Source organism: Botryllus schlosseri, chromosome 7 (genome assembly GCF_051294905.1).
Source record: "Botryllus schlosseri isolate E-star chromosome 7, Bs_hap1, whole genome shotgun sequence".
Lineage (NCBI taxonomy): Eukaryota > Metazoa > Chordata > Ascidiacea > Stolidobranchia > Styelidae > Botryllus > Botryllus schlosseri.
In genome coordinates, this window is record NC_137242.1 from 6,769,402 (window position 1) to 6,784,554 (window position 15,153).

General features: G+C 41.7%; 1 long non-coding RNA gene across 1 annotated transcript in view; it reads left to right on the forward strand.

Annotated features, from left to right (window-relative positions):
• LOC145443887 (uncharacterized) overlaps nucleotides 1-3,257 on the forward strand; it is a 3,680-nt gene extending 423 nt beyond the window's left edge. The window contains exon 2 of the long non-coding RNA XR_013916568.1: nucleotides 1,656-3,257. This is a non-coding gene — a long non-coding RNA (uncharacterized LOC145443887). The remainder of the gene's footprint in view (nucleotides 1-1,655) is intronic.
• Nucleotides 3,258-15,153: the final 11,896 nt, after the last annotated feature.

A 15,153-nucleotide genomic window follows, 5' to 3' on the forward strand; every position in this document is an offset into this window, starting at 1 on the left:
GCGACAAAATGGGGTGGCATGTGGCGGAGGGCGAGGTCGATGTTAGGTCGTGGTCCGGTAATCCTGAAGACTGGCTAGTGTTGATTTAGAAGAAATTGCTTGTATTTCGACTTGAATGCGGACATGCTCGACGACTGACGGATAGCCGGCGAGATGCTGTTCCACAATTGGGGTCCGGCATACTTGATAGAGCAATGCGTTTTCTTGTATTCAGTCCTGATCATATGGTAGTTGTTCTTCGTTGACGCGCGTGTGCTGTACTTGTGCGCTTTTGTCTCCGAGGTGAAGTAGTCATTGAAATTTGAGGGACATTGACCGCAATGGAACTGATACATAAACTTGGCAATTTCTAGCTTCCTCATATCTTCTAAGTTTAGAGCACCAAATCTTTTGAGAAGCGATTTATCAGTTGCACATCCAGGCCCCCGTGGGGCTTTGGCAATGATACGGATGATCCGATGTTGAAGTTTTTGCAGTGGGTCAATTGTATTCTTGCAGGCAGCACCCCAACAAAGAATTCCGTATTGTAACTTTGATAGGAATAGAGAGTTGAAGAGTATCAACAGCACGCTGACTGGCAGAATGTAGCTAAGGCGGCGAAATAGACCACATACCTTCGATAGTCGGAGTTTGAGTGATTGTATGTGACTCTTCCAGGACATGTCCGAATCCAGTAAAACACCAAGGTATTTGGCGTTTTTAGTGTTGGAAATTGGTTGGCCAGCGATGTCAACGGTTAGGTTATCGCAGGAGTTCACGACCAATAATTGGGATTTCGCAGCATTAACCCGAAGGCTATTATGGGACGTCCACTCATGCACTTTGGGCATTTGATCACTGGTGACGGCATTCAAGCTTGCGGTAGTAGGTGCGTGAGATAGGAGGTGAGTATCGTCAGCGAAGAGTGTGGTATTCAATGATGAGGTTTCAAAGATATCATTGACATATAAAGTAAAAAGGACAGGTCCAAGAACAGAGCCTTGCGGAACACCACAGGTAACAAGGTGGGGGGAGGACAAAGTGTTGGATATCGAAACCATTTGATATCTCCCAGTAAGGTAGCTTTTCATGAGCTCTAGTTGTGGACCCCGGAACCCGTAGCGCGCCAATTTTGAGAGAAGAATACTGTGATCGACGCAGTCAAATGCTTTTTTTAAATCAAGAAAAATGCTACATCCCACACTTCGTTTCTCCAAGATGTCATAGTACTGTTCAGCCACTGTTAGCAGGGCATGCGAGGTTTGATGTTTTCTGCGGAAGCCGAATTGTTGTGGAGAAATGATAGACATCTTGGCGAGGAACGAAGACAGGCGGGAGAGGAGCAATTTTTCGAAAACAATTCCAATACACGGTAGGACAGATATAGGTCGGTAGTTGGTGACATTAGTTCTATCTCCGGCTTTGTAAACCGGGACAACTCTGGCAGTTTTCAGATAATTCGGGTAGACACCATTTTCTATCATGAAATTGAAAAAATGGGCGATGAGATGACCGATGTGTGGGCTAATCAGTTTTAAAAACCAGGCTGGAATTAGATCATATCCAACTGCCTTGTTAGATTTAAGTTCATGTATGGCAAGTACCACTTCCGTGGAAGTTGCTGGCTCGAGCATGATGGATTGGGATACTGATTTAACCTCAGGCCTGGCCGACAGTAAGAAACTGGTCAATACACACATAATCCGGGGAGCAACCTGCACCCAAAGGAAAATGGCGAGATTGGAGTAAATTTTTTAAAATTTCAGTAATGCAGTCAAATTGTTATTCCTATGCAATACATGGAGTCTAAGTCAGATTACAGAATTGCAGTAGATGAAGAATTGGCAAGAGTAACAGAGCAGAGGTAGAGATGATTGAAAATGAAGAATCGAAATTACAGAAATGATGCTGTGATTCACTAGTATAATTTTAGTCCAGTGGTGCATTCAACGCCTTCCGAAGAATATGCACAGTGCCCAATAACGTGATCTTTTGGATCATGTCGAATCGAACGCTACCAGGAATCTGTCGGATATGTGTCATGAGTTTTTTTTGCTTACGACCCCTGTAGCGCCAATGACTATCGGTACAATGTTTATTTTGCATCGCCACATTTTCTCACATTCCATTTTAAGATCTGCGTATTTGGACTGCTTTTCTGATCCTTTTTGTTGTATATTGTGATCAGCTGGGACAGCCAGTTCAAAGAACAAGCATTCTCTTTTCTTTTTTAGTTTGATGATCATATCCGGGCGGTTGCTTCTGATTTCGCGATCAGTTATAACTGGTACATCCCACAGAATTTTTATTATTATTATTGACATATTACAGTGGTGCTTTTCGCCTTCTCCAGGCTATGTGCACCACGACACTGATTTTTGTAATGTTCATTTTTCTTGGTCTTTGGTAATCTTGGGGACGACTTCTACAATCTTTCGCTCATTCAGTTGTCAGTCTCTCTCGCACCCATGCGTCCCCGTCGTGGTCTCTGCCGCCGACTTGTAAGCACGGCTCACTTTCAGTCTGGGCTTTTCAATTCACTGCAACTGCAGTGCAGTGAGGTGCAGTGAGGCAGTGAGGAGCCCAGAGAAACCTCCGACACATAGAAGTTGGTCCAAACCGGGATTCGAACCACTGCTAGTGGTGCACTGCACTGCGCCACTTCGTCATATAGGGAAACCGGGACATTGCCCCGCCTGAAATTCTGTTCAACAACAGTGATTTACTATTTATAGACGCTCAACAATCAATAGATACCGAAATCACGGCAAAAATCGCATTCTTTTTGTGCTTTCGCTTGTCAATGCCTAGCCCACGCCCAAAATTGCCCATTGCCCATATATAGCGAAGTCTACGGAAATCGAATTATCTTCTGTGTTTTCGCTTTGTAAATGCCTAGCCGGGGCTGTAGTTGAAAAATCGCTTTCTATCGTCTTTGCCACAGTAATTAGGCTCGATGCGTTCGATGTGCTCACGATTCTCAACGCTCTCATTCTGGGTATTCCAGGTTTCAATGAACTCGTCATTGAACATTTTGCGAATATGAAATCCCGCGGCGCGCAATAGACCCACCGATACAAAATATGCAGGTATGAACTACTGTACTTCATATTTTCTTTCGAAGAATTTGAAATACGTAAGCCTTGTTAACCATGCCTAATGTCTATACTCCATACAAACTGTGTGTGACCACCACAAAGTCACATTTTCACGTCGGAATACACTATTGTGACGTCATTTGCTCAATTAAAATCGCGTACACCCCTTGCCCCACTGTCCGTTTCCAGTCGATATTGCGAACTATATTAATAGGTGTACCTTCCGAGGGTTGCTCCACAATTAAGGTTCATCAGAAAATGTTCTAATCGCAAGCTCTCAGTAAATATCCGCTTGGGGAGCGGTAACCCACGCATGTAAAACGGAGTTTTTCACTGTCTCGGATACTTGGCATATTTACTAAGACCATTTCCATGTTGGTAAATTCGATGCATTTGCGCATTTAGTTTTGCAGCGACCTGTCTGAAGAAGGATCGGGATGGAGTTCTCTCGTTGTTACGTCACCAAACATTTTGTTGTGGTTCACTACCGTCACTTGATTCAGCATGTGATTATGATGATAGTTCAATTACGATACTATGATTTCAAGGTGACGCTATGATACAATTTTTTATACTTTTTTTCTAGAAAACAATATAATCGCATATGAATGGCAGAGCTATCTAATCGACAGGTTTATTTCAATCGCCATAGTCCGGTTGTGACTGATTATGATGCTATTTGTTGGAGGGGACCAATATCGCCATACGCAATAACGGCCACGGTGATATCCATTATTATTCATTCGTGGTTTGGCGCGAATGACTGCAGTTACAATTAATCTTTCTTGGTTTATGGCAGTCCCGAACGGTTCAATCAGTTCCACCAGATCGAATTAATAACTTCGGAGAATATTGTTCATTAATTTAAATCTTTTGGTTAGCTTTACCACTCAATTATCACATTCTTCGGCGTTAAAATAACGTTGCGCCACAAGCCTAAATTTTAGCGGCAATGTTGTCAATAGCCAGTAATCCACCAACTTGGAATTAGGATGGCTATGTTTGTAATTTGAATCTGTTATGAGTGGGGCGATTTTTTACCTAAAAACGGAAGATTTTGACCTGAAAAATCAAAATTTTGACATTTTGACACCATCTTAAAAACTTGATTTTGACCGAAATTTGACCTAACGTATGCAAATTAGGTGTTTTCCCACATAATGTTAAATTTGCGCTACTCATCTTCATGTCTGGTTGAAACTGTCTGTCCTCACGAAGTAGTTTGGACTGAAAAAACTTTTTGACTCAAAAACTGACAAAGTTTTCCATGAAAAATCTTAATTTTAACGAAATCTGGCTCTATGAAGAATCCCAGTGGTTACATCATGTAGGGTTACCAAATTTTGGAATCGTGAAAGGAGGGCACTTTTACCAAATCAGAAAGCTAAATCTGCTAAAGCTAAATAGCTAAATCGCCTTTCAGTTTGGATCAACTATTTTTGCTGAAAAATTTGGTGGGTTGATTAAAATAAAAAAAGGTCGTCGTTTCCGAATTTCGTCATTTAGGCCCATTTTCACTCGAACATATCCATTATCTCAGCTGTAAAAGCAGTAAAGGAGGACGAATTGCCCAAAAGGATGACATTTAGGCGTCCTCGGAGGACATTTTCAAAAACCTGAAAAACGAGGACAAATCCTCATAAAGGATGACCTATGGTCGTTAGGGTTGTTCAGAATTGATCGACTTTCAAAATGTCGTGGTTTTCAGTCCGATTCCCATGCCTTATACCATAAAAACATATTCTAGGTACTTTTTTTCGTAATTCATCCCTTGCATCCGTGTGCACATTGAGCTGGAAGAATATCGGCTAAAAATAGGGGATTCCCCTAAAATTTGAGTGTCGCTATTCGGACTAGGCTAGTAAAACGTCATATATAAGCTGGTTTTATGTAGCTATTGCGGTTCGAGTGCTACATAACCTCACTATAGAAAGTATTGTCAGTTCAGGACACCATTTTCATGTCCCACACTGCCTTAGAACTCCTCAAAACTGCCTAAGACTGATAGTCATTTTGTTGGATCACCTATCCTACACTCCTCAACCGTACCAGAGATTGTTCATCAATTGCCGGGATCACCACGTGCAAGAATACAACTGCAAATGTATCATTCACTCACAGCCACATTATAAACATCACGTTGTTCAAAGGAAACGAAACAAAAAGGCAAAGAAACAGATCAACATGGCACATTGCATTGCACTGGGATGCAGAGCTCACTAGAAGTCGTTTCGGAGGGAAATTTGATGCCTTGGCAGTGCTGGCATAGTCTGCGTATTCCAACGCATTTGAGAAAGGCAAACTTCTTGGCAAGCGAACTCTGGAGAGTGCTACAGGAAAAGCACAGGCTGATCTGTCATTTGAACTGCTGCTATAATTTAACAAATAATGTCAGAGCTCTTGTGTTTGACACAACATCCTCAAACAATGGAAAAAATAAAGGTGCGGTTTTGTTACTTGAAGAATTGATAAACAGGAAAGTTTTCTACTTTCTACTTCTGCTTGTCGCCATCATATTTATGAACTAATCATCCGGGGAGGTCTGGAAGTGAAGTGTGTTTGGATCTGCGACCACAGGCCCTGAAAACACAGATTTTAATACCTTCCAAGAAGTGGAAAGATATTGATCAATTAAGAAGCTCTAAAACACTTCAGTTTGATGAATGCAGCTGGTTGGCGATCAAAGCTGATGAAGCTAAGCAAGAAATAATTCCACTGATGAAGCCATATAATGGAAAGCAGAAATAAGTCTTGATAATAAATGACTACAGAGAATGTGCAACAGGCACCTTGGCGATTGTAGCTGCCCAATATATTGATAATCGTTTTCGCAAGCCTGGTGCTACTAATAGCACTGGATGGATGAGTCAAGTGCTGTACTGTCAAAAATGTTCATGTGGAGAGAGCAAATGGGCTATTCTGAAGAGTTCATTAGAAAGTTGCCCTGTTTTATGTCCCAGCTTGGTTGAAAACTGGTAATGCATGTGACGCACAGTATATTGATCTCAAATTCCTTCATGGCATGACAGACTTTTCATTGTGAGATTTCACAGTTGCTGATGTGGCATATAAAAAGATGCGAGAACATCATTGGCATCTCAACGAGGAAACGGTGGTATCAACAATGTTCTCGGCTAAACCAAAGATTCCTGACAAAGTGAAGGAAGCGATGGCTGCTAAATTGCTGCAAATGCCAATCCTTGAACAATTTCGCAGAGGTCGGCTATACCTCTGAGTCTAATCTCTGACTATGTCTCTGAGTCGAAGAGTATGGTTGCTTTAATTGAACCGGAATCATGGTTTCTATCCAATGCTATACACGTCGAACATAATTGGTGTAGTCTTCCAGTTTCGGAATGGCATACTGATTCGCATTTCGTGACTGCTCAAGAATTTGTGAGTAGCGTTGAAATAGTTAACGGCGCAGCAGAGCGTTTGGTGAAATTGAATACCGACTTTGATGCATTCAAAACAGATGACAAAGAACAGCGAGCGAGCCTCTTACAAGCCGTGGAAGATAACGGAAACAGATATGCCGATATCTCTAACGCAACCATTTCATCCGGACCTGATTTAAGTAGTATTTGCCAAGTTGATCCAACAAAATGACTATCAGTCTTAGGCAGTTTTGAGGAGTTTTAAGGCAGTGTGGGACATGAAAATGGTGTCCTGAACTGACAATACTTTCTATAGTGAGGTTATGTAGCACTCCAACCGCAATAGCTACAAAAAACCAGCTTATATATGACGTTTTACTAGCCTAGTCCGAATAGCGACACTCAAATTTTAGGGGAATCTCCTATTTTTAGCCGATATTCTTCCAGCTCAATGTGCACACGGACGCAAAGGATGAATTACGAAAAAAAGTACCTAGAATATGTTTTTATGGTATAAGGCATGGGAATCGGACTGAAAACCACGACATTTTGAAAGTCGATCAATTCTGAACAACCCTAATGGTCGTGCTACACATTTGATCGTACTGCAATAGCGTTTGATGTTTTACAGTGGTTAGCTAAATTACACCTCAAGGCACTTTTTCAGAATTTTCAGACATGCAAAACCGGAGGAGAATTCTCAAAAAATGGTAAATTTTACCCACTCGGTGGTCGGTTGACTAAAACAAAAAAAGGTCTTTCCGATCAGCTCCCGAAATACCCGCCAGAGCGTCACTTCGGTGCTGATTTACGGCATCTCAGTCGGATTTTGCTGTATATATGACCAAAATTCTCGAAAAAGAGCATAAAATCTCAAAAAAGACGACAAAAGGGCGTCCTCCGATGACACTTTCAAAAAAGTTTAAAAAGGAGGACAAGTCCTCTTAAAAGAGGGGTATATGGTAACCCTACCTATCCTCAATTCGACACCATATTTATGCTTGTGTCTGAATCTTCATCTTACGATTGGTGATAAATTCGTATTTATGTTCCACCCACTGTTCCCTCTAAGCTGCACGCATGCGCAATTGCGCGGCGCTGACACAGTCTCTGCGCATAGACAATCTAAGCTGCGCACAAAAAAAAAACGAAGTGATGATTTATTTAGTCGTTATAAGCACTGTTGTCCAAGGGACCGCGCAGTGAGTTGCTGAGTGCGTGTAGACTAGTGAAAAGTTAGAGGGAACATTGGTTCTACCATGAATGAAGATCGGCTATCATCTCTACCGATTCTATCAATAGAAAGACCATCAGCCTTCAGAAAATTGATTTCGAAGATATAAGAGCTAATTTTGCTTCGGCGAAAACTCGAAAAGTGAAATATTGAGGGGGCATTATTTATCTTCAATTTGCCTAATACATTTGATATCCAATTTTTGTCTTTTTTTGCCTTAACGATTTTCTTCTCAAGCAATAGAGAACTTCTGAGACGCGACACAATATTTCCAATTATTTTTATTGGAAAGATTGCGTGAACATGAAACTATTTTAAAATTTGCTGCAGTCTACTTCTAGGCGGCATTTTCAACGAAAGCCAGGGCATGGCGGCAGCATATGCTCCTACACGCCACTGCCTGTGTGACCAGGTTTGCAGTTATGACCACTCACTATATAGGCGTGACACGAACTGGCACTGAAAGGGAAGTGTCGATTTCAGTTTTGGATTGGGGGGGGGGTGAACCCTATATTCGTCTGGCGTAGTCGTAAAAGAATTCATATATCGGACCCTGTATACAACACAACATTGCATTGGGCGAGTATGATTACATTCATTTCGTGTTTGGAGTCGATTGTTCAGGATCTTGACGAGTTTGGCGAACAAAGTTATAAATTTTTATGGCGGGGAAAAAGTTAGGGCCAACTTCGCTTCCTTGGCGACTGGTAATTGACCAGGAGAGTCAGTATGGACGTTCCTATCCATGCACGCTACCTGAATGCAGATCGGCGATCCGTCGCATAAGATATGGCAAACGTGCATGTTTGCTGCTCAAAACTGATTGATATCAGATATTTTCGAAAAAAAACGCTGGATTGGTCGCTGGTCGATTAGTCGACTGAGATTAACTTGTGACTCGGGGCCTTGTGACTTGGTTACAACCCTGCATTTTGTCCTGTTTTGAGAGGACTGACATGACTCTAGCGCATCACGAACTAGAAATATGATAAGTGTAGTTTGACACAGACCGTCAAAATTTTGCTGACAAGAATATATGGTTCAATTTAACATATTTAGAAATGACTGCGGATTTACCGACTTTTATAGCGATGTTGTTTCACGATTTAGCGATATCTAGCGATTTTCTACACCATTCTATCGATTTTTAACCATCCGGACTTGCCACAACTGATCAAGGTATCGCGCAATCCAAGATCTCAAGGCGTGCGGTGTGACGTTGGTTGCCGGCGCGACAGCAAGCTTAGTTTGCCATGACACGAAGTACGTAGCAAACTAGACGGGTAATATTTGTCCGATGCAATATTCCCGGCCTGTTGGCGCTGTAGAATTTTGTCAAGGCAACTCAAAATAATGTTTTTGGCTGATCATTCCAAAATAAATCACTTTATTCGACGCCAATCTGCTGCATTCACTACTGGAGTGTTTCTTAGGCTTGGTCTGTGATATCTGTCACATCACATCATAATATATCGTATCACTCTCTGCCCGTATCGATAGGAGTATGGAAATCACGCTGTAGTGTACGAACTTCTTAGCCGGTCACGTATGTAACCAGACGTATTTAAATTATGTATTAGACGCATATGTCATGGTTCTGTCTTTGATCAATATAAAATACCTGAGGCAAACCGTCGTTACGATTCTATACTGTATTTATATATACGCTAAAGCTACTAGGCAAGAACTTTCGCGGAACCGTGTTGTCGGATGTAACTGTTGAGTTAGCCGAAGTTTACGATGAATTCAGGGTTACGACTTCAACAGGGCATCGGGCATCAAACGCTTCTTACCCTGCCACAACCGTGATCTTCAATTTTTACTCTATTGACACGAACCTGATAGCTTACAGCACGATACAGTTCTAAAAATTGCTAATAAACCGAACCAAACTTTCTGGAATAGACTTTTCCTGTACACTACTCACGTTCAGAAGGAAAAACAATCTGCTCTGTCGGTAGAGCGTCAAGCCGGAAGGAAACGCGACGCAACTACAACTCACTTCTGGAACGCGACTTGAAGTCACGAGTTAAGAGCAGTAACGACGGCTGCAATTGATCAAAAACTTATGGGCTCTCAAATATCGCGCGGCTGCTATTCTCACGAATGGTCGATACACATTGCCCCTCTTTGCATGAACGCATAAAATAGGGTGGATTTGGTTTTTATGATACACAAATCAATATAGATCCCGTATGCCTGCTATATTTTTACATTAGACAAGGATGCATTCTTTACATCAACTTCGTTGAGGTCAATTATTGATAATAATTAGTGCGAGCCAACATCGCTCTATCAAATATGCCGGACCAGCAGTGTGGAACAATATCTCACCGGCTATCTGACAGTCCAATCATGTCCATATTAAAGTAAAAATACAAACAATTTCTACTGAATCAATGCTAGTCAGCCCTCAAGTTTACCGGACCACGAACTGACATATCGATCTCGCCTTCCGACACATGCTACCTCTTTTGCCACTTGTCCTTTTATATTAACTTCTTTTAATTTGATTGCAACTTCATTGCAACTTCTTTTACTTGTACTTTTCAATGCATGCCTCCATTTTACATCGCCTAGGACAGGTGAGTGTCTGATTTCAAAGACTCCTTTCGACACCTTCCTATCTTTTTATTGTATCGCAGTCTTGTGGTGTACTGAAATGATGAAATTATTAATAATATATTGAATTGAATTGAACAGAACACACCAATCTGGCGGACTTGGTTTTTGTGTTACAGTCAGGACCGTAACTGCCGCACCCCAAACCCTACAATTGAAGGCGAGCTCGACGGGGGCCCAAAATTATTTCGTGAATGAACATAAATTATAGAGTATTTATTTCGACATTTAAGCAACTTTATTCAATTGTTCTTCGCGCTGCGCGCGATTTAATGACGCCAAATATCTTGATTATTGGGCATCCATCCCCATGAAAAATACGCATGATTTATAGAAATAGATATTTAGGCGTCGGCCATTACCGCGACACGACTCTCCAAGACATATGAAGCAGAGATGAGCATGGATTAGGATTAAGGTTTGAAAAAAACGGATCTGTGAAATTTTGTCGGATGAGGATTGGAATAGAATAAGATATTTTTTCTGGACGAATTAGGATTTGGATTGGATTTACCGATTTTCTGGGAGATTGATATGTCGTGTGGTGAATGGCGACAAACCTAGAAAACTTAGAAACGTAGAAATTCCAAATTCGCTCATCTCTGATATGAAGTTATAGGCCATGTAACATGCGACCCCGAGAAGTGTGCCAGAACGATCGGAAACGAGAAAACCTTGGCCGAAAAGGACTTCCCTTATGCTGACAAAAAAACATCGATATATATACAATATACATATGTTCAATTGTCCATAGGCGTCTAAATAGCTGGCGCCGAATGTTCCTGTCCTGGCGATCTGAACCCCTAAACACAGATGCCATCCCGTAAACAAAACTTATGTGCTAGTGATGAAATACCAATTTGAAATCGTGTGCTTATTTTAGTTTAGTACGTTTGGGCGATTTTAATCTCTTTTGACATGGAGACAGGAGGTCACGAAATAACATCATGTAGCGAAGTCATTATACCAACGGGCTCGCCCGAATATGTTTAATTATTACTCATATGGGTCCTGCATTTTCCAAGACAACACCTCACTCAGCTCTACCGGTAAATCTGATAAAGTTGGCAGAGAGAGGATAGTGCTGAAGTAAATGCTGACATTTTAAACGTCACCAAATGTATCAACTGTAGCAATCGAATGCTATTATATTCCCATGAAATCAATACCTTCCGCGTCGCTTTACCGACAATTTCGATGAGGATTTGCAATGCAACGGAATATAAGCTGACGTCTCAACGTTCTAGGCGAGACCGGACAATGTATTCGGCTTCTGACTATCGCTACGTTGATATTGAACAGACCGTAATACGGGTTTCTAACTTTCTATACTTGCTACCGATATTACCACATAAACAAGTTGTCCGATAGCCAACACCCTAATCGCGCGGATTTGGTTTTTATGATACGATAGACATATTAAATCGAGATGGATCCCGTACGCCTGCTAGATTTTTCACGTTGGACAGCGATGTATTCTTTTTATCAATTGATTGGTTGAATAAGCATCATTCACTGACTGGTGTTGCGTGATTGCGGGTCAAGCTCACAGCAGGAGAGTCACTAAACATTCACAAACCGAAAGCTGAATATTTCGAGCAAGATTTTGTAACAAAGCAAGTAAAAATGTTTAGCTTGGCAAGGTGCATGATCGTTTAGTGTTGATTTTGTTATGCTGCTAGCCAATGTTCCCTCTAAGCTGCGCACGTGCGCAAATGCGCAGTGCTGAACCGGTCTCTGCGCACAGAAAATCTTAGCTGCGCACAAAAAATCCGTAGGGATGACTTTTTTTCTTGTTTTTCTTGTTGTTCTCCAAGTGACCGCGCAAGCGCGCAGACTCGTGAGTCGTGAAAAATCAGAGGGAACATTGCCAGGGGCCAATAGTGTTATCGGTGAAGTCTGAAACCGAGGTACAAGTGCGGCCAGTAAAGGTAAATATTGCGCTCTGTGAAGAAATGATAATTTGCAATGACGTGCGCCTCACGATAGAGATTTTTCTTTTAGTATGGTCTCGTACGCGTGAGCGATACTGATATCATTTCAGTAGCACAATCTTTTCTGGGAATGGCGAAATAACATGGTTTAACTAAATACCAATGGGCTAGCGCGAAGTTAATCTGCGAGAAACTAACGAATAGTCTTCTCCGTGTGGCATAAACATTGCGTAAGATTTACCGTACAATTACATGCCGTGAATTTTCGAAGTCATCACTTCCATCAGGCAAATCTGATCACATGGTGAGATAGGATAATATGCAGAATATGCAAGTACAAGCACCAACATAGTTGAAAAATCCATCCCCTTGCAAACGTTGATCGAGAAACGCTGCAACTGTGCACTGTAGGGCGTTGAATTACATCAGCTTAAAAATTTGATATTATTCAATTCGTTTGAACGGGAGTTTTCTGTCGATAAGGTAATATCTAGGATTACCACATTTTGGAAATCTGAAAAGAGGACACTTTTGCAATACCGGAGGAAAATACTGAAAAATGGTACATTGCTCCCACTTCGTAGTCGCAGGGCCGTAACTGCCGCACCCGGGGGGGGGCGAGCTCGAAGGGGGCCCATAATTATTTCGTGAATTAGCATAAATTACAGGGTATGTTTCAAAAATTGATGCAACTTTTTCAAAAATTTTTCGCACTGTGCGCGATTTCAAGTCGCTAAATATCTTGATTGTTGGGTAATCCTCCCCCAATAAAAATACGCTAGATTTATAGAAATGGGCATATCGGCGTTGGCCATTACCGCGCCACGACGCACTAAGACATATAAAGTTTTAGGCCATGTAACATGCGACGAATCCGAAATCGCGTGATATTTCAGTTTAGTACGTTTGGGCGGTTCCATATTTTTTAATATAACAGACAGGAGGTCACGAAATAACATCATATAACGAAGTCATACCAACGGGTCCGCCCGCCCGAAGATGTCCAATTATTATTTACGGGCTCTGCAGTTTCAAAGACACCTCACTCAGCTCTACCGGAAAATCTGATTATACGTGAGCAGAGAGGACAAGGAATTGATAGCAAAAAATATGCATTTCCCGATTTTATTGACCGATTTTATCATGAATTATCGAAAATTTTCGCGCGTAGCGCTGGCTCACTAAACAGTACAACTATAATTTCGTGGCAAAAGCGAACAATGTACTGGGGGGTGGGGCAGTTTATCACCCTATGGGAGCCCAAGACTAAAGTTTTTTGGGGATGGGGGGGGGCTAACGAAGTGCTGTTTCGTTCCTGCCAACGGGTATATACACCGGGAGATGTTAAATTATTATGGAGGGGTCCTACCTTTTCAAAAACACATCCCTCAGCTCTACCGGTAAATCAGATTACGTGAGCAGAGAGAGAATAAAAATTGATAGGAACATATACGCAATTCCCGATCATATTGACCGATTCAGTCATGAACTGTAAATATTTCTCGCGCTTCGCGCGTTTAGGCGAGAAAAGGTGACTCAGTAAACGCAGACCCAATGAAGCGGATAAGTAACGGGAAACAGCGTATAGCCTGAGAGGGGTCTGGGGTGCGAAGCCCCCCAGAAGTTCTGCTTATCACAATATGGGGGGCCTGGTTGCGCACTGTTGTCCAAGGGCCTGCGCAGTGAGTTGGCATGTTTGCGCAGACTCGCGAAAAATTAGAGGGAACATTGCTGCCAGCGCCATGTATAGATAGAGTGGTCTGAAGCTGAAATTCAGAGAATTTCAACCACAGATGCTATAATGACGTTAAAATTTGTATTATATGAGAAAGGTTCACAGTGCAGGCGCAGGTGCGCATAGGTTCGTTTGTGAACTTGAACCTTTAAATTTCTGAGGTTCACACACAGAACGCGAACATGAACATCACGTTCACACCATCCGTATAATAGAGGCTATCGCAAACAGCAAAGTTGTATTTCATTCAAATCTTACTGAACAATCACAATCAAGATAGTGGTCTTTAACAGGGCTTCGCGAGCTTATCCTTGCAGAAACTTCAGTTGGACCACATTTACAAATCTTCATTTTCTTTGAGCTATATACATTTGTCGTAGGTAAATTTTGGGTTAATTTTGATTTTAAAAGGTTCACCGATCCGCAACAATTATTTTGAAGATTTACCGGTTCGCGAGGTTCAAAAGGTTCAGAACCGCTAGCAGAGATGAGGAGGAAAATCAAAGACGCGACCACAAACAAAATAACAATAACAGGTTTGCACCACATCAAATATATAAATTGATCTTTTTTCAACCAGTGACGTCCCATCAGGGTAGGCAAGTGAGGCAGAGCCTCACTTCTCGTCAGGATAAGTACGGAGAATGTAGTAAACTTTCGATCAGTGTTGAAATTTTTTATCTATGTTGAGGATTCATTTTGAACATTGTACACATAATCACATAATCAAGCTCTGAGGCTCTGTTGCGGTGCAATGCGAAGCACTCCGATTTGCGCTTTAGAAGCCGAATGTAACGAGATGCCGCTTCACACCCAGCATTTACACCTCTGCCTTAATTATCGCTGTTTTCTGCTTGCCCATTCCGCCGACAACAATCCAGCAAAGGAATTATTTGATGATATCTGGCACGAAATACACAGTTTGACAAATCCCAAATTTCGAACCTTCAACCTTCCGTCGAAAGTCGACTTGCTCCAGCATTTCACAATAGATACGTATCGACACACAACTGTGGATTGTGGAACCATGGAAAATTCCTGTCCCCTGCGTAGATTTTCATCTACTGCATTTCAAGCGGTCCAATACCTCATTTGAACAGTTACGTTCGGATTCCATGTCATGCATAACAGAAAGATACATTGGATACGACCATATTTATACGGATGGCTCAAA